Below are 20,303 nucleotides of genomic sequence, written 5' to 3'. Positions count from 1 at the left end.
ATCTCCAACATCCCATCTCACGGACAAAGGCTGATACTGGTTGCATGGCCACGAAACTGTCATTAGTGGGCTCCCTGTGATTCACAAAGCAAGACAAGAACATCTGTTCTCAGGTGAGAAAATAAATGGACAGTGCTCTGCCTTTTGTTGTTATAGCCACCGGCTTGGGATCCTTTACGGACTGGCAGGGGACAAAAATGCACCAGAACTTTTCTATAGCCAAAAGGCGTTCGTGTCCTTGTAGCAGCAGGTAACACAGACCACAAAGCTGAAATTCTTTTGCACAGTCACCAGACCACATCAACGTCTTTTTAAATGAGGAAGTGGTGAATCACAAGGACATGGCAGAACATGGCACAGTCTTGGATGGTGTGTGATGCTGACATCTCCTTCCTCTTGGTTTAGAAGTTCATTTGGGCAGAGGAAAGAAGCCATTTTAAGAAGATGGCAATCTTTGCTCTTAGCTATACAGGTGCAGTCTCTCAGCACAGTGCCAAGTCTCAGTGTGCTGTTACAAAGTGTGTAACTTTGCCTTCTCCACAGTGCACAGTCCTTCCACACAACCTGAAAACTGTCCCTTGTGAATCCCTGTTTTTGGAGATGTCTGGAGCTGGTGCACTAGTGCTTGCTTGTGTGTTGCCTTCTTCCCTAATGGTGAATCTCATCTTCCAGACAGGATCTTGTGGCCTGGGTTCTTCAACCACATCTCATCCAGGTATGCATTATAATGACATTCTTCTACTCCACAGCTGGCAGCAAGAAATACCACAGATGTCCCAGGTGGGGATGTGCAGCCAGTGACCAAACCTGACTAGAAGGAAAGTGCCAGCAGTTCCTGGGGTCTTCTTGTACTCATTCTCTCATCCCCTGCTGTGAAAACTGGGTGAAACCCCTGCTTGGCCCTGCAGTGCTGCAGCTTTGAGCCTCGGCAGCAGTCTTAGGGCTGTAGCATGAAGTGCTGCTTATGCATCTGTTTTGCAGCAATGCTGCCGGGCCACCTGCATGTTGCTTGCAGCATAGCCATCCACATCCCAGATCCCATTGACTCGGCACCTCCACATCACCAGCTGACCAGCCAGCCAGCCCTGAGCTGTCTCTGACCATGGCCCTTATAATTTGTTTGGGACACCAGGGCCTCGGAGTTCCTTCCAAAGTAGCGGAGCCCGTAAGTTCTTAATTTCTATCCCATCCTCCAACCCCCCAAGTGCCGCCTCTTGTGTGCTTCCTCCCCGCACTGTGGTGACTCCTCCTTGTTTAGGAGTTTCCTGTCACACTGTACTAAATAAAAGACACAGCTGATACCCTGAACCATTGCCAGACGGAGGAAACGGTCGAGGTGGAACGACCCTGAGGAGAGACAGGCACAGATCCTCGCAAATACCCAAAGAGTGGCAACGTGAGTCCTAGGTGGGCAGGATACGAGGGACCCGGGGAAAAGAGGTGTCTCTGTGGGGTTGGCTGAGACATCGAGGACAGTGGAGTATTTTGCTGGGGTACATGTATGTGTTTGAGAGGACAAGGGGTGTGAAAATGTATTGAAAAGGGGATGGGAATTTGCTTATATGTGTAGCATCCCCGTTCTACAGGAAGCCCTCCAGAGGATCAGGAGGAAGTGTTCTGCCTCCTTAATAGCTTGAATTAGCACTGGATAATTAGAGGAGACTTTATGGTTATGGGCCAGGAGGGAGTTGGGCTTTCTTGTGTATGTAGAGTGGGCTGGAGTCATTTACCATTTGGGAGGGACAGGTGTCAAGGTGATCTTTGTTTGTCTCAATCTCCTGTTGGACATTAGTGCATCTGGGGGTCAGGAGAATTTCCTAGGGAGTGGTGGGTTGTGTTGGGTGCAGCAGGGGCACCTGAGTTACCTGGGACTCTCACAGAGCAGTGAGTTTCTCTTACAGTTTCCTTCCTAGGCAGCCGTGGCCATGAGCTCCCTGTGGTGGACTGCTGTCCTGCTCCTAGCCCTGACAGTGTCTATGTGCCATGCTGTTCCAACCTACCAAGATTTTTTGAACAGTCACGTGGACTTCCCCAGGACACCATCCTCGAGTACTAACCAATATTGCAATGTCATGATGGTGCAGCATGGCATGGGTAACCCTGGAGCATGCAAAAGCCTCAACACCTTTGTGCATGCTCCACCCACAAGTCTGAACCCTCTCTGCGTAAACCAGCCCAATCGGGCTCTACGTACTACTCAGCAGCAATTTCCTGTCACAGTCTGTAGTCTGATCAGGCGATATCCAACCTGCACATACTCTGGCGCACAGTTCAACCATCGGGTCCAAGTGGGATGTTGGGGAGGTCTTCCTGTGCATCTGCAAAACACCTTCCCATGACACTTGCCGCTTAGAATATGCCTTATTCTTTTGAGTGTCCCTGATCAACCCTGAGTCTGTCCTCACTCTGTCCACTGCTCTTCAGCTCAGAGAAGGTGTCAAAGTCTCTGGCACCCTGAATGCTGCTCCTTAACCTTGGTATCCCCTAAAGCCTTGGGAGGTGCTTAAGTCCCACTGGGTGCCCCTAATTTCCTGAGTCTCTTCTAGCAACGTTGAGCCATTTCCAACCCTCCAGAAATGGTTGCATTTAGGCTCACAGACACTCCCTTTCCAGCTTTTACTTGCATAGAAGAATACAAAATAAAACAAGATAAAGCAAAAACAAAACAAAACAAAAGCAAAACAAAACAAAATAAAAATAAGAGTTCTTCATCAATTGTGTTTACAGAGAAATTCTTATTGGAATAGCTATTAAAAAGTACCATAAGGTATCCATGCAACAAGTTTAACATGTTTAATTTTGAATCATAGAATCACAGAACGGCCTGGGTTGAAAAGGACCGGAATGATCACCTACTTTCTACCCCCCTGCTTTGTACAGGATCACCGACCACTAGACCAGGCTGCCCAGAGCAAGATACAGACTGGCCTTGATTGCATCCAGGGATTAGGCATCCGCTAATTCCTTGAACAACCTGTTCCAGTGCTTCACCACCCTCTGTGTGAAAACCATCCTCCAAATATCCAAACAAAATATCCCTTATCTCAGTTTAAAACCATCCCCCCCTTGTCCTATCACTATACACCCTCGTAAACAGCCATTCCCCCACCTATTTATATGTTCCTTTCAAGTACTGGAAGGCTACAATGAAGCCTCCCCGGAGCCTTCACTTTCTCAGTATCTCTTTTGACAACCTTTGCCCCATAACAGTTATTTCTGCTAGCTGGTCTCAGGTATAGGGTGAAAATCCTTTGTGTTTTGCTGGGTAATGGAGTCCTCCTACTTACCCAGGGCAAGGGAACACCAAATTCCCTGGACAACAGTTGTAAACAATGTCCACAGCAAAACGGGGACCTTTATAAAAAAAAACCTGTTTGCTGGGTAATGGAGTCCACCTTTATATAGAAAAGATGCTTTCATGATTCACAAGCCTGGCTGTGGCAGGGAGTTTGGAACTCAAAGGTCCTTGAGGTCTCTTCCAATCCACACCATTTGATGATTTCTGCCATGACTCATACAATGATTTCTGTGATTTCTGGTCTCGGCCATGAAGCAGAATGTCATCTATTCACCTGCAGACATAAGCATTTTACTGGCAGCCTTAGCTACCATGTTGTTTCTCCTAGATGTGCTCACCGCTGGAAACTCCTCCTTCCAGGTGCTTCCTTCTCTCACTGCCTTCCCTTATTCAAGGCAGTAGCCTAGAAGGACAACTCTTCACGTATCAAGCCTCCCCAGCACTTCCCTGTTCTGGCGGGAGCCTGGGTGACAGTCCAATTAGAAAAGCAAGCTGATGCTGGGACCAAGGAGTCCCTCAATGGTGTGCAGCTGTCCAACACCTTCCCTTGCACAAAGTGCTGGCCTCAGCCCTATGCACTATAACCAATGGAAATGGTCAAAACAGTTGCTTTTGCAAAGGGTGTCTTTATTACTCAGAAATGGGGTCTTTCAGGGAACACTGGACCTGCTGACACAGGTAACCGGGGCACTAGATGACTATGGGGAACCCTGAGAATTGCGGGTATCTGGGGAAGAGACGCTGTCTGTGGGAGAGCTGCTGGGACACGTGGGCCAAAGGGAAGGGTCTGTGCTGATTTTGCTGCACAGGGAGTCAAACTCTGCTTCAAAGGAGCGGGAGAATGGGCCGGATCCGCTGCAGAGATTCTTTCTTTCTCGGGCAAGTACATCCTCTTTTGCTGCCTCCTGCAACTCTGCTTCACCTCCAGTTTGGCCTCTCTCCTGGTCACAGTCAGGATGACCTTGTCCTGGAGCTGTCTCTTCTCTCTTGCACACTCTGTGAGAATGAGTTTCAGAAAGCACTGCTCGCTGATGGGAACTAAGAGCACGCTTAAAAGACATTGCAACATTCATCCTAGCAGCATACTGCCAGCAGCTGAGTTGGTCATCCAGGATCCTATCACCACAAATGCTTCATTGCCAAATGCAGCAGTAAAGTATTTTGGGGAAAAGCCAACTCACTGACATTCGTGCCACATCCATGAGAAAACAATACAGGTCATCACCAGCTGAGACAGCAGCACAGCTATAAGCACTGCCATCAGTGGGTCGTAGCGCTTTCGTAGGAACTCGAGAACCACAGGCCTTGTGTGTTTCCCATGTGTTACCATGCTGCATGTTACCATCCCCTGCTACAGACAGTGTCACAGTATGCTTCATGGACCCAAGGGATCTTATTTATCATCACTGGATACCTCTGTCTCTGGTGTCGAAGCACCAGAGGACAAGGAGGATTGCTTCCACTTCTTGTTGGGTAGGGAGAGGCTGCACCAGCACTGCCCACATATTCCTCTGGGCCGAGGGCTGAGGCTGCGCCCTGGGGTTTGGGCTTTGTCTGTGGGCAGCGCTGCAGAGCAGAAGCCCTCATGCTTTCACCAGCTTGTGCGTCCTGAGCTCCCCACCAGGACATCCCCCAGGCTGAATGTTGGGCTCGAGCCAGACCAGGGGAGAAAAACTCCCGCAGGCTCCTGCCACACAAAGTCCCTCGACTCCATTACCCTTGCCTTCCCACCTGATGCTCCATCACTGCTTCAAGCCGTGACTTGGCATTTCAGCTACACGCAGAAAGTAAAAATGCACACGAATAAAACCTGTTCACAACCCATCTGCCTGTATGACCAAGTGTATTTTTCACTCCGGTAGCCAGTTGTTCTTCGTGTGCACTACTGAGCGATTTGCAGAGATTTTCAAGGTCTGCAGAGAGGCTATAAGAAAAGAGAGGACACATTCTATTCTCTAGCAGAGTGTGTCATTATGGGGAAAGCAGAAATGATTTCAAACCATGGATTCAGTGACACGTTTGCTTTGTATGCACTTGCACGTCAGGTGGTATTCCGTCAGACTGACCCTCTACTGCCATCTGTCACACAGCAGCAACGTGTAACGGGATGTCAGTGGGAAGGTTCAGACTCTTCTGTCGTATCGATGACATCTGTCTCTGATGTTGCAGGACAACTTCTGAAGCAGCTCTTGTATATTGCCATCCTCTAGTTACATTAACGTACCTTTGAAAACCTGACAGCTGAACTCAGTCTCGTGTTGCATGTTAAATAAATACATATGCATTAATATATGCATTTGTGCATGTATGTATATGTATATGTATATGTATATGTAATCACAGCCTGAACCACTGATTAATCAGCTGAGGCAAGCTTCAGGTCAGCCGTGAGAGCACAGGTGAGGGTAATTCAGCTGTGCTCCCGCAAGGGGTAGAGCCTGACTCCACCTCCTCTAGACCTCATTTAAGGGCTGACCACGGCTGGAGCAGCATCCCTTTGAGATTGCTCCTTGGTGGAGTTTGCTTCAGTGTTTCCAGCGGACTGATGGTTTCTATTGGGTGAGTCTTTCCTTTAAATTACATTTGGGATACTTATTACTGTTTGTTACAGTGTTTCCAGCAGACTGAAGGCCTTTATTGGGTGAGTCTTTCCCTTAAATTACCTTTGGGCTATTTATCACTGCTAACTTTTTGGATACTTACTACTGCCTCTCTTGTACTATCTTTGCATTATTGTTGCTAAACATCACTGTATGTGCATGTATCCGTTATACTTTAGCTATTCTTTTCACTGTAAGAACATATTACTGAGCACTGTGTTTTCACTACAAGTGTTTGGTTTGTAGCAGCAATTGCAGTCTTTTACGCTTAACCTTTACATTTCACGTGTATTTCATGATTTCTCATAATCCATAAACTGTCATTCTATGAAATAATGCTTTCCCATTAGAGATCTCACTGCATGTTTCATTTTGTTATGTTTTGAAAGCAGGTTTTCATTTCATGTGGCAGCAGAATTGCAGGTCAGAGATTAAACAGGTGACAGCATCAGGTAGGAAGCTAGAGCTGACTCGGGGGAGCTCAGGTGCACACAATGCAGCTGACAAGAAGGGGTGGAGCCAGGATCCTCCCCTTTGCAGTTCTCATTTAAGGGATGTTGGGGGTACCTTTTGTTACAGGTACCTGAATAAGGGAGGTTTTCTGTAGGTAAGTGGTGGATTTACTTAATTTTGTTCCTGTAGCTGTATTTTTCTTTAAGTAAATTTTAGTTTTCTGTGGTTTGGGATGTTTTTTTCTAATCAGTCACTTATACCTTCAGTTACTTCAGAGTTGAGAAACGTTGTTAGTGTTCCAACAACTGCTGCTTAGGAAAGGAAGTCCTGCTGCTGTGTAGTACTGTTGTTGTGGAAATCTACCGTGCCTGGGTGAGCCACTTTAAACAGGCAGGCTTGTCTACATTTATTTTTCCACGTTTAAGGGAAGGAGTAGCAACTACTCAAAGGTGCAGGAGAAGCAGGAGTAAACAGGTATGAATTATGGACCAAAGCTGTGAAGTTTTGTAAGTTAGGACATAAGAGTTGTCTCTAGAGTTTCTTTTTTGCTGTTTACCTTATTTTCTCAGGCTTACAGATACACTTTTATTTCTGGTTTATATTCATTATTTCAGGTTAGGGTAGTGTGAAGCTACCTGTTCTAGAGAAAAAAGCCTGGCTTGATAGGTCTGAGAGGTGACACGTGAATGTCATTGTCTAGTTCAATTGCACTTTAGTACTAGTGGAAATGATTTTTTTTTTTTACTCGAATGTACAGAACTGTGAGTTTTGGAGGTAATTACTTGACATATTATGTAAATGTTTTGGCAGCCTGCTCAGCTCATAGGATTCATAAATTAGCAGGTAGCGGTTGAGGTTACCAAGAGCAACTGTAAAGATCAAGCAAGTGATTGTTACGCAAAACAAGGGAAGATTTTTGAGAAGCAGATGGGTTTTGTATTTGCTAAGAAATCCACGAGGTTAGTGAGAGTGCTTACAAATTGAACAAGGAGGAGGTGTTTGGGTAATGCTGCATCCGGTTTGTCTTTTGACACAAATCTACCCTAAGGTTGAGGGAAGGAACAAGAGGAGTGTCTCAAAAACATGAAGGCTGAACAAGCTCTAGGGGCCTATCTTAATTTTTACCTTTTGTGGTTGCTCTTCAGTGATGTTTCTATTCAGATCTCTTAATGACTCACTTATGTTGCACAGCTGGTTGGGTGTGGCTATCTTTTTCTTTTAGGCCAGATTTGACTGCTCAGGTTGCTTAGGAATGGTCCACTGTGAAGTGGTTGCTTGTTGTACTACTGGTAAGTTGAGTTTCGATGTTGTGAACTTAGCTAGTTAAATTTGAAGGTGGGAGTTAACAGGTGAAAATGTAGTGGGAGGTGTAGCAGTGAAGGAAGGATCTGTGTGCCTATTTAACCTTTTTCTTTCTATAGGTATTGTTACTCTCCTTCTCCTTTTTGTTGTCTCTTATATTTGTTACATAGTTTGCTAACTATTCTCAGTTGTTTTGAGTAGTCTGCATGCTTTAATGGGATTGATGTTTTGTTTCTTGATGTGTCAAATACTCAACTTGTACTGTTGAGGAAATATGACATGCAGGATTTAATAGCTCTTATTTGAATAGCAGGGCTGTCCTTAATGGTGGTTAAATTGTGTTTGGAGGTAATATTGATATGTTATCTGGGTTCAGGAGGAGCTCTGGAAGTAAGAATTAGGCTTTTCTGCATGAAAGGTTGGATGTTATGTGTGAGAAAGGAGTCAGTTATGTGGAAGTTAATTGCAAGTTTGACCTATTAGGGTAGAGACTGGAGTCACGGAATGGCTGAGATTGTAAGGGACCTCTAGGACGGTGTCTTCTCCAGCATTTGTGCCTAGGTAGGGCTACAAAGGGCAGGTGGCTCAGGACTGTATCTAAACAGCTCTGAATATCTACGAGTAGGCAGACTCTGCAGTGTCTCTGTGTAAATTTTGCTGGCCATTCTCAGTGAGGGAACACTAAGGAATTTTTCTTAATGCTCATAGCGGAATTCCTGCACTTTAGTTTGTCTAAACATGGTACACTTCATGCTGCTGGATGTCCTTTGAGGTGGTGGTAACACATCTCCTGGTACAGGCTGGGATAACATTGTCCTCCGTTGCTTCGAGGGTGTATTGCTGCTTGGTTCTCTTCCTATAATGGGAGGAGAATGGAGCCAGCCTAAATGAGTTGTGTTTTGGGTTGGGAATCCCAAATTAACTATGGGAGAGTATCACAACCTTCCTTTAATGCTCTTTTGGCTGTTTATCATTCTTCTTGCGGATCAATTTGGGAGGCAGCTGAGCTGCAGGAGTCTCCAAGAATGGATGGGTGCAATATTTTCAGTTATGAGTTCCACTGACTATGCTAAGGGGATTGAAATCAAGTAGCTAGCTCTGCCTCAAGTTGCTGGGCCTGGGGTGTGATGGCAGGAATGCTACTGATGAGGCTTTGCAGCTTGGGACTTATTTATCTACTAGGCTTTGTCTGAAACAGAAACATTTTTTTTTTCTTGAGACTACTCATGAGGACAAAGACTGACTTCTTTGGATCAGTTGGAGCAGGGCTGTTTTAATTGGCAAATGTGGAGAAAGTTTTGACTTATTTGTCTTGCCTGTCTAATTTGTACCTTGGGTTTTCAGCTGTTTCAGCACAAATATTTTTTTACCTTCTTTGTAGGACTGTGTTTATTAATGGCAGTACAGGGGTTTATTTTTCCTACTACAGTTACTAACTAGCTTTTGTTTGGGATTTATTTTTACCTTTTTAAAGACCAGCTGGCAGCTCACATACTGTTGAGTTTTGAAGCTTCTGATATCAGGTGTATGAGGGTAAGGAGAGGTGTTAAGAAGTTCCAGTTGGTGGACTCTTAATGTTGTATCATAGTTAATGAAGTAGTTAGCTTTGAGGGTTCTTTTCCTGCAGAGATAGTGATCTGTGAAGATTATTTGCTGGACTTTTGTTGATCCAGATGGTTATTCCAGAGTAATGTTATCTCAGTAGCTTCCAGCAGTTTGTCTTCAAGTGGGAGTTCACTTACTCTCATTTTAGCTGACATTACTGGCTTTGAAGCTATATCTAGGAAGTGGTCCGCTTAAAACACGGAATGTATTCTCTCTTCAGTTAGAGCAACCCATTTTGCAGCTCTGTCTGCAGTGCAGCCCTGCAAGTTATTGAATTATGCAGGCTGTTAATTTCTGCTGTAGGGCAGCCTCTGTGAAGAGCAGAACTAGGAACCTACGATACAGCGTCACCTTTTGGAGGTGAAAAGGAATGGCAGTCTGAAAATACAGGATCTCTTCAGAGGTAAAACAAGGGTAGGGATGTTTATGCAGGCTCCTCCGTGATCGTGTTCTGCTGTTACTGTGAGGGAGCTCATTTCGGTCTTAGGTACTTTAAAATGTCAGTGTTTGCTGGAACTGCTTTATGTACGTATGCTTTCATATACTATGTGTTGTGAATGATCTGATTGAGTTACATTTTATCTTGTTCTGTTGTCACAGTGGAAGAAAGGATACAGAGTCTGATGGATCTTAGTCTTTTGGCGGCTCATCCAGAGACCTTTAGAAAGGAATTACAGGAAGTCCCAACTGATGTGGGTGGATGTAGAACCGAGCTGTACACCAGGTACACATTTTTTGTCTTTTTTATTTTTGCTGGCACAGTCACTTACTCTAATTGAGCAGGTATGAAGCTTCTAAGGAGGTTTTAGCTGTTATGTGGCTCAGTCTGGTTCCTTATTCTATGTAGTTTGCGATAGCCTGAAGCAATGTGTAATCCCTCACTCCTTTGTGCTTCTTGAGGTGTATGTTTTTAGCAGGCTTACATAACTTAGCTCTGATGTCTGAGTAGGGATGGTTTGTGTTTCTTGTCTCACTGAAGGTCTTGTTTTGTGTGGGAGGGTATGTTTGGCTGTTTGAAGATGTTTCTGCAGTTTTAGGTTCCTTTCACTGGTGCATTTGATGTTAGAAATGAGCTGGTTTCTTTTATCTTTAAAGTTCATAATTAGGATTTATTCCACAAACCCTTTGTTTTTTTTCCAGAATATACTGTGAGACTTAATTTTCTTTTAGGTCCCTTTAAGATGTATATTTGGGTTGTCATGCTGTTTTCCAGGTATTTTTGGTGTAGAATAAAAGCTTGAAAATGTTTGTTAAGCAGGTGGCTTTAATGCTTTTCAAATGGCTGGACATCTGCCACTGCTTTGTATGAGCAGAGAAATGGTGAAATGTTACTAGTAATACTAGAAAGCATGAGCTTTTGCTCTGTTTAGACATAGCCAGGATAAAAACATATTCTATATAACTGAGGAAGTCGGAGCACTGCTGAGGGACAGGGGCAGTGGGCAGTTCAGTGTTTCTTGTAGTCCTGAGTGAATCTGAGTTATTCAGCTGTACAACATTACCTCCATCTAGCTGGTATGGAAGTCAAACTCTCGCACTGGTTGTCCAGTGTGAGGGTGTTAACCAGTGCTGTACTATGCTGTGTGAAGGTCTCTTACTGGAAGGCTGTGGATTAGAGGTCAGAATGGAATGTGAATTGAGACCCTTGGTTTCTGGTTGCAGTGACATTGTTGCCTTCATGGAATATTGCAGCTGAGAACATCCAATGTATGTATTAGAGTTAGTAGGTATGCTCCTTATTGTATATACTTTTAATTACACCAGAGGAACTTGGAGTTAGTGGGACTGGGCGAGTGAAAGTAGTCAATAGTAAGTAACACCTGTCTTGACTTCGTTTGTATTTCTTGACTTTGGTCATAGGTGTGTACTGTGTTCTGATTTATTTGCACCTGCATAGAATAATTGAGAGCTCCTTAAAACTGCTTTCTGTTAAATTAAAATACCTATCCTTTGTCTTCCTCCAGGCCACGGATCCATTTATTAGATACCACAGGTAAAATTCCAGCTCCACTGAGGCCCGTAGTACATATGTTTTTCTTTTCAGTGAAGGTATGATTTTTTTGCCTTGGTTTCATCATAAATTGGTGAAGCGTTACAAAACACCATGTGCCAAAATGCGTGCCCTGAATGCCAGTTCTTTCTTTGCCGGGTGCTGACTCTTCAAACAAGGACAGTTAATTGTGCATGACACCTCCATAGAAAAGAAAACTTTCTGTAATGCGTGATTATCTATTTAAAGTAGTACTGTCCATCACTACTAACTTGGCCTAGATAAAAACTACACATTGTGAATCAGAGTCTAAAATCAATACCAGCTCTGATGGGTACTGACTTATTTGGGTATTGAATGCTGCTATGGTCCCGCAGACAGGAAGTGCCAGAGGAAACATGGAGCTGATTCCAAGGGTTTTGGTATGATATGTGAACTAGGTGTAGTTGCTTCTTAGCTGATCAGTTTAAGACTGGTGTTTTTCCTTTCAAGTGTAATGCAGTTGTCCAAAATTACTAACTTTCTTCTGGGTACGTCCACAAGAAGTTGCTTTCTGTGAAGGACTCGGCTCATTGACTGTACTGGACATCTCTATATGGGAGCAGTTGTTTCATTGACTAGATTAAAGGAGTACAGTGACTTCTTAGAGGAGGGAGGCACTCTGAAGGTGCAGTTCTCCGTGCAGGCAAAAGATGGCAGTACAATTTGTATTCCGAGCAGCCCAGCCACACAGTAATTGCTGTGCATCCTCTCAGACGATCAGCTTAGAGAGATCAGAAACCTGGGTAGCCTGGAATCCCCAGTTAGCTGGCAAAAGAGTTTAGGATACTTAATATAAGTGTTGTTATGTTCCTTCTTAGGCAACTTACTTGTGGTAGTGAGATGTCTAACACCCCCACACCCTATTATCTGCTTGAGGGGGCAGCAAATGACCGCCCATTGAAGGTTTGCTTAGGTGAGTGAATGTGGATCAGACTTCATGCTGAGTTGACCAAATGTTTCTTAACTTGCTCTAAAAGACATGTAAGCATGTCACCTAATGCTGTGCTTAAATTGATACGGCATAAGAATTGGTTATGTTTCTTTTTTTGTTTTTGTTAATTTTTGCTTCATTTCTTTACCATCTTCTATTGTGGTATTAAGGTCTCAAGTTATCCATCATACTGTCTCTGTACTATATGCTATTTGAAGTTCAAGGTATTATGTAGGAAAATGCCTCTACTGCATGAATGTAGGCATCAGCTTAACTCTTTAGAACCTGATCACAGTGTCTTTCTATTGTTTTTCTTCTGAGTGTGCTGTCTTACCTATGACACTACACAGGTGCTTCAGTAAGACAGTGTATAATTATTTTGCTGTTTGGATATGGGATTTATTCAGAAGAGGAAGAAAAATTATCATTTAGTTTTTATTTTAAAAAGAAAGAGGTAGTTTGTAATGTGCTGTGCTTGTTGTCTTTGTAATATTGGTTCTCTGGATAGCACATGAGAGCTCCCAGGTAGATAAATCTTTTGGGGGGGGCTGGGCTTAGAGTATGTTCCAGCCACTTGAGTCAGCTACCGCTTTTTCTGTGACCCCGTGGACTTGTTTCTCCATTAGCTGCTTGGAGAAGTGATATGTCAGTCGACTCCTGCCTTCAGGTAGCGTGAGTAGTTCTTGTCCATGAGACAGGATTGTGAAGGCTGTGTGGTTTAGAGAAATGCTTCCTGCCTCTGTGGCCCATCAATGGTGAGTTCCCCTTTGTGCAGTGCATGAGGATCTTAGGTAAGCTGTTGGGAAATAGTCTGTAGACAGGCTGCTTTGTCTTGTTTGTATTTTGAGTATGCCAAGAGAGAGAAATCTGTGCCCTTGTTTTAATGCATGTTATGTTAATAGAAGTTGTGATTGACAGGTCTGAAGAGAGCTATCTTCTGAGTCACAGCTATCACCTCCAAGGTAGAGCTGTCCTCAGTTTACTGTCTTTGTTTCAACTGGGCTGTAATTGCTTTATTCAGAGTGCGTGGCATATTGGTTTAATTTTTTCTCTAGTTGATAACTATGATATCATTTAATTAATATTTTTATTATTGAAGGTGTTGTAAAGCAGTGTTGTACAGAGTTGAGACTGTTCTCAGCTAAGTGTGCAAGGAGTCGGGAGGTAGCAGAGTTAGGTGAGTGGCCTAAATCTGACCTACGGGGGGTGGGTGTTCATCTGTCTTCTGCTTGGGGTTTAGCTGGAGCATTGGTCAGGAGGTGGTGAGCAATTACTTGTGCATCACCAGTTGTTTATATCCATTTATGTATATAAGCTTGTAATGGATATCCTTTTCTCTATTTTAGTAAATAGGCTTATATCAACCTATGTGTTGTTATATAATTTTCCCCCAATTCTTTCCCCGTCCCACTGTAGTTAGTGACTGTGTGGTGCGTTCCCACCTGTGAGGTTAAACCTCAGCACTTGCCCAGCAATTTTCTTCCATCTGAAGTTGCTCATTTTTGTGTAAATGGCTTGTTCTGATGTTTAACTACTTGTGATTTCTCTTGCCTGTTAAGAGCCTACTCACAGGTGTGGCTGGCAGGGAGGCACAGTGCCAACCTGTTTCTCAGGGCTCACTAACCATCTATAACTGTGACCTCTGCTTTGTGTCTTTGCCAGCCGTGTACTTCACAGAATCACAGAATTGTAGGGGTTGGAAGGGACCTCCAGAGATCATTGAGTCCAACCCCCCCTGCCAATGCAGGTTCCCTACACCAGGTTGCGCAGGTAGGAGTCCAAGTGGGACTTGAATATCTCCAGAGAAGGAGACACCACAACCCCCCTGGGCAGCCTGTTCCAGTGCACTGTCACACTCACTGTAAAGAAGTTCTGGCGCACATTTGTGTGGATCTTCCTATGTTCCATAGTATGTCCACTTCCCCTTGTCATGTCTCCACATACCACTGAAGAGAGACTGGCCTTGCTGCTATTGCCCCCACACCTCAGATATTTATATACCTGAATTAGATCCCCTCTCAGTTGTCTTTTCTCAAGGCTAAACAGACCCAGTTTGCTTAGCCTTTCTTCATAGGGGAGATGCTCCAGTCCCTTCACTATCTTTGTGGCCCTCTGCTGGATTTTTTCCAAGAGGTCCCTGTCTTTTTTGGTACTAGGGAGCCCAGAACTGGACACAGTACTGCAGATGAGTCCTTACTGGGGCTGAGTAAAGGATCACCTTGTTCAGCTTGTTCAGTTGCTGACTGAAAAGGGGAGACCGTGCCAGCCCACAGAGCCACAGTATTGGGGCCCTCATCTTCCTGTCTCCTAGATAGGCTCCGATATGTTCGCTTGCCCTGCCATGGTTGCGGATAGGTTTGTTTCCTTTGAGCTGAGGGCAAAGCTGTGTAGACAGCATTTTGCCTTTTCTGGTTTTTGCTCTGTTGCACACCTTGCCTCACTGACTCCCATAGCTTCTTTCCAACACTTGAGGTTTTATGTGGCACCGTTATCTAATGTGGAGTGAGCGGCACCGAGGCTGTTATCTCTGTTTTGAGCAGAGGAGATGTACTGAAATTCCTGTTGCTGGAAAAATAAATTGATTCAAATCCTCTCATCTTTAGTATGTGGTTTTGATCGCTGCACTGTTCAATAACATCACCTGAATACCCTCCTTCTTCCTCACTTCCCTCTTAGTAACACTTTCTCTGAGGGAAAACCAACTGTCTGTGGTTTCCACAGTAACTGCTCCCAGGTGATATGGGTGCCTCCAGGGGAAGTGAAGGGATTAGTAGTAAGAGGCAAACACAGCTGTTGCAGAAACTCTGCAGCAACAGCTGTGCCTGGGTGGGTTTAAGTGCTAAGTGAGAATTTCCTTCTTTTATTAACTAGTCTTTAATTTCTTTTAGAAAAGGACATAATTCCTTCTGGGGAGGGGTGTTCTTAACTAATTTGTCAGTTAATATTATGTTCTTTTGGGTTACAGGCACGTGTTGCTTGGCCAAACGTGTAATTGTTGATCAGGATGTTTTGACAAGGAATCAACTCGAGTCCTCAGGTTTGTTAGCTGATGGAAGAGGAAGCCAGTTCTGCAGTGTCACTGAAGGCAGGTACGGGTTTACATTTCTGAAATCCTTTTGAGTGTTATTTAACTAATGGTGTTAATTTAATTTTTAAGAGCAACACGACATTTCAATGAATGTGGCCGTAGCTACACCTTGACATGCTGACTTCATCATGTTTATCCTGTCTTCTCTCTGCTCTATGGGATATGCAGGCTGTTGAGGTTATTAAATCTGGCAGCTGTGTTGTGCACACATAGGAAGCAAGTAGATCACAGCATATAGGGAATGAGTAGCTTTTGCTGCTAGGAGGCTTAAAAGACAGACTAAAAAGCTTTCTCCATATTGTATTAACCAGTTGCTGGAACAGTGCATTCATGATTACCCAAAGTAGGTATTGCTAAACCATTCTACACAGTGGGTTGTCCTATGCTAACTAATACCTTGAATGTTTTCTTGCTTTTCACTCCTTCTTGGACATGCACAATGTATAGTCAAGTCAGTTTGAACGAGCTTTCTTTTATGGTGATTGTTCCAGTTTCTTATCTGAAGGTTTCAGATCTGCAGTTCCAGGAGCTTATTCCTTTGAAATGTGCAATGGATAAGCCTAAGCCTTGCCCCCATTCTATCAGACTCCTCCCAAGTCCTGCCTATTCCTACTAAGTTTCTCCCCAAACTCGGTTAACTGGTGACTGCCATTAAGTGACTAGAGAGATTTGCTTGCTGAAAGGAATGGATGAGACATGTTTGTAGTACTACTACTTATATTGAACGCTTTTTTTACACAGGTTGTGTTGTGTTTGGTCTGAAGGTATTTCTTAGTACTTCAGCTTCGTTTTGCATACGTATACCTAGAAATGCTTGTCTTCGTTGCAAAGCAAAAGCTATTTCTGTATTTTTTTCTGTTCTGGCCCTTTTTCCTCATGCACAGTCAGAATTCCTCAGTTTCTTCCACATTTATCTGTAAAAGTGGTCCTTTCTGATGTGAGCTGTAGAGCTAATCTTCCAGCCAGCTGCTGAGGTGAGTGGTGAGCTTTTGGGATGGGGTGCCACAGAAATGTTCAAAGGCAAAACAGCACAGTGCATAGGTAGAGGGCTGTTTGCTGGCAGGCTTCAGCTGAAGGCAGTTAATCAACTTTTTGCCTTGATTAAACTTGGGAAGCTGCTGCCTGTATATATAAAATAAAAACAAAGTATGCATATATGTCCTCAATTAATTCCAGAGGTGCTGAGGTATGGATGAACACTGTCAGAGCTGTTTTGTTGAAGGTTTGCTCTGGAATGTCCAGGCAGGCATCATTAGGACTTATACTTTTCCACTTTGCATCACATACTGCTTTTCTTCCCTCATCTCGCCTGCAGCGTTAACTGTTTTTGATTAGGACTTACCTGTGCTTGCTGATGTGCTGAAGGCTATGGGGGAGGGACTTCTTTAAGGGTGTGCAGTAGCAGGATGGAAGAAAATAGCTTTAAACTGGAAAAGGGTAGATTTGAACTAGAAATCATAAAGAAATGTTTTACTGTGAGGGCGGTGAGATGCTGGAACGTGTTGCCCATTGAGGTTATGAATCCCTCCGCCCCTTCCCAAGCATTCAAAGCCAGGCTGGATGAGGCATGAAGCAACTTTGTCTAGAGGGAGGTGTCCCTGCTGACAGCAGGGCAATTGCAACTAGGTGATCTTCTAAATGTTCCTTTCAACCCAAATGATTTAGTGATTCCACGAGTATTCTTAATGTTCATCCACACCTGTGGGAACTTTTAAGACCTTTAATTGCCCTTTTTTCAAGTCTATTTTGTTAGTTATTAAATCCATCTCTAGGTTAGTCATGTTGTTGTTCTCCACTTGGTTAAATAAAATGAAAACCATGGTATGCAATGCAGCCTCTTTAAATACAGGGAACTGAACAATTACTGTAGTCAAATCTCCCTTGAACACCAGAAGCAGAAAGTCTCCTGTTGTAAATGCGTTGCTGTTAGCCTTATTCACCGTATTGCATTTGGGAAAGCAACTGTGGGGCACGCTGTAGGTTCAAAATTCACCCCTAAGGAAGAGTGGATGTTTTTCAACCAGGAGGTTAAGAGGTCAATTGTGTAGGGTGGGCAGCCTACAGTGTAGTGGCAACACAGGTGAAGGCAGAAAGCCAAGGGACTGCTGCCTGCCTTCCTTACCTGTGGCAGAGGGATTTACGATGGCTGAGCAGTCTATGGGCCTGTGTTGCTTTAATTGTGTTTAATAGGATCCACTGTGGCTTTATATTTCTCTCTCCTGTTTTAGATACCTTGCCTTTCAGCTTGCTGGAAATTTTGAACGGAACGGGCATCAGCAATATACACAGTTGTATTGGCTCCGTTTTCCCATGCTGGCAAGATGATCTCTTGACCTCCACAGGCAAGCCCTATGCTTTCTTCTAATTGCAATCGCTTGTTTATGGGATTTAGCTGTCAAAGTTGCTGTGCTGTTTTGATAGTGTAGGAAGAGTATTGTGGTGGCTGTCAGTTATTTCTGCTTACCTCTGATGGCTCCCAGCGCATGTAACTGAGTAGCACGGAACCTGTTAAGTTTCAAGGCTGGCACTGCAATTTCCCCTCATAGGCTGCTCTTGAGGCTAGTTTTCTTCCTGGCCTCCTCTTCTTTGCCCAGTGTCTTCAGTAGATGCTTTACCTACTGTTCCTTAAGGTCTAGTATAATGTCCCTGTTACAGATTCCCATGACAAAGCCAGACAAAGTCTAGTGTGATACATAAAGAGCTGGTTACTTAAGGGCTGAAAATGGACTGTGAGATTTCTTATGTTTTTTTGTGTGTGTGTCACTAGATTACTGCTTAGCTGGTATCCTCAATAGCCAAGCAGGGCCTTTGGCCTCCTTTACAATTGGGTTGTGAACATGTAAAAGCAAGTAGACAGCAAACTGTTGTGATTAGTGTTAACTCGAACAGCGCAGCATCTGACTTCTCAGCTCATAATGGTTTTGAGACAGTGTTTTTGAGTTTCACTGTCTTAAGGAATTTTATTCATTTTGTCTGTTTTCCTGGTACCATCTTAGTTTTTCTGTGATTGAGGCTCAACTCTCACATGGATTTTTGGGGTCCAGGAATACACCAGGGTATTTCCTTTGTTCCCAATAGCTATAGAGAATGTAATGTCTTTTATGCTCCAATTGATGGACTGGATTACGTGAGCCATAATTAGTGCATCTCTGGCAATAGGAGTAGGAAGACTTGATGTGTGGGTAGGGTGATCGGGGAAAATTCTCGAATATGTGTTTAAGTACCTATATCCTTAATCAGGGTATACTTGGCTAGAATTATTTTGAATTTAAACCTCCTTCAAAGTCCTGCACACCCTGCAGGGTTTTCCCTCTACTTTTCATTGTCTCTTAGCTGAATGCCCCTCAGTGTATGTCCCAATTTGCAGCTCATTCCAGTACAGAGCATCTAGCTCCTCACTTTCTACTGTCCATCCCCCTTCTGCCTCAGCAACATAGTTGACAACCTATCCAACTTTGTGCTACAGCTCCTCCTTTCCTGGTGAGTAACTCCCAGAACCTCTCCTCCTGCACCTCTTTACCCCATGACAGACAAAATGCTTATTGTGCCTGTCTTCTAGTCCTTTAAAAACTCCCCCAAAGCCTTCTGCTCTCTAATGTACTCCACTCCTGCATTCAATCTTTTCCACTACATCCTAGTATATGCAGCTGGACAAACAGGAGGCCTTTCCCCCAGAGAATTTCAAGTTCCTCAGTGCAGGAATCTCAACGTATGTCCCTTTCTCCTCCTTGTGCTTCAAGGTAGCAAAGCAGGTGAAGTCAGGCTAGGCGTATACTAGCCCTTTGTGCGCTGTGAGAACGGATGACTCCAGGCAAGGTCTGGAAGAACACTAAGGCTAGCAATACTTCAGTGTGGTACTTTTTAAATACATTATTGCTACTCTTATTTCTCTTGCCAAGTAAGCTGTACAGGATTCAACTCAGCTTAAGAAGCAAATTCAGCCCTTATAGGGGCTTTTGAGCTGTTTGGCGTGTTTAGCCATGTGATTATTTGTGTGTTATTTGTGGTCACATGTTAACACCTCAGTTTGTGAGATGAAAAGTGTTTTCAAACCAAAGGGATTTGGATGCATTATTTCTGGTTTGGCACTTTTGATGAATGCAGTCTTATAGAGTAATTGTTATTACCCCAGTGTTTCCTACATGTGTGTTTGAAAAGTTTGCTTACATAGATGTAAGTCTGTGGAAAACAGTAATGTTGACACATAGTGGCTTAGCAGGAGCTCAGACCACCACTGTAGAGTTGTGCAGCTTTTCTCTTTTCCTTCGGGACAGTCAGGAGCTACTGCAACCTGCAGTGAAAACTTCACCGGCCTTGGGCTTTCTCTAAGACATGGAGGTTGTAATGAAATAATTTTGGCTGAACTGTTTATTTGCTCTGTGTGGAAGAGGAGTGACAGCGCATTACCAAGCAGAATACTGACAGCACTGAAACTGTTTTTCCCACTGAAGAATATGAGCAGGCGGTGAAGGACTACTGTAGTGCATTCTCTTCACAGATTACCAACAGGCAACTAGATGCCTTTCTAGAAGGGATCAGTCTTGCCAGGGTCAGGTCTATGGGTCACAAGTGAGTATGTTGATATTAAATACATGTTAAGTGAGGTCAGCATAAATGAATACCAACTTGGCACCTGAACCTAGGTCCGAGCTATTTCACTTGCTGTTTTTAAAATGCTGCTGGTAGTATAATTTTACAGTTTTACCCGAGGTTTGCATTTGTTAATTTCATCCTGAAAGCTGTTAATTCACGTGCTATCTTGTGCCAGTCAGTCGCCATCCTACTGCTTCTGTTTCCAAGATGTCTCGGTACTCTTATGGTATTGATATGTTGATTCCCTTCAAAGCTTCTTCCATTCTGTCCCGGAGACCTTTGCTGAACAAAGAGCCTGGGGGGTGATTCCAGTCCTTATCGATATCTCTTCAGGCACATCCTTAGATACATCACTACTTGTATATTTGTTCAGTGTGTACTAGAAAACATTAAAACACATG

At 43.8% G+C, this 20,303-nt stretch overlaps 1 long non-coding RNA gene across 1 annotated transcript; it reads left to right on the top strand.

Annotated features, from left to right (window-relative positions):
• The first annotated feature begins 9,857 nt into the window (after positions 1-9,857).
• LOC140254405 (uncharacterized) lies at positions 9,858-12,183 on the top strand. Its single transcript, XR_011904195.1, has 3 exons — positions 9,858-9,982; positions 11,223-11,307; positions 12,109-12,183. It is a non-coding gene; the product is annotated as an uncharacterized lncRNA (long non-coding RNA).
• Positions 12,184-20,303: the final 8,120 nt, after the last annotated feature.

Source organism: Excalfactoria chinensis, chromosome 6 (assembly GCF_039878825.1).
Source record: "Excalfactoria chinensis isolate bCotChi1 chromosome 6, bCotChi1.hap2, whole genome shotgun sequence".
Taxonomy (NCBI): domain Eukaryota; kingdom Metazoa; phylum Chordata; class Aves; order Galliformes; family Phasianidae; genus Excalfactoria; species Excalfactoria chinensis.
This window is presented reverse-complemented; position numbering and strand designations above follow the sequence as displayed.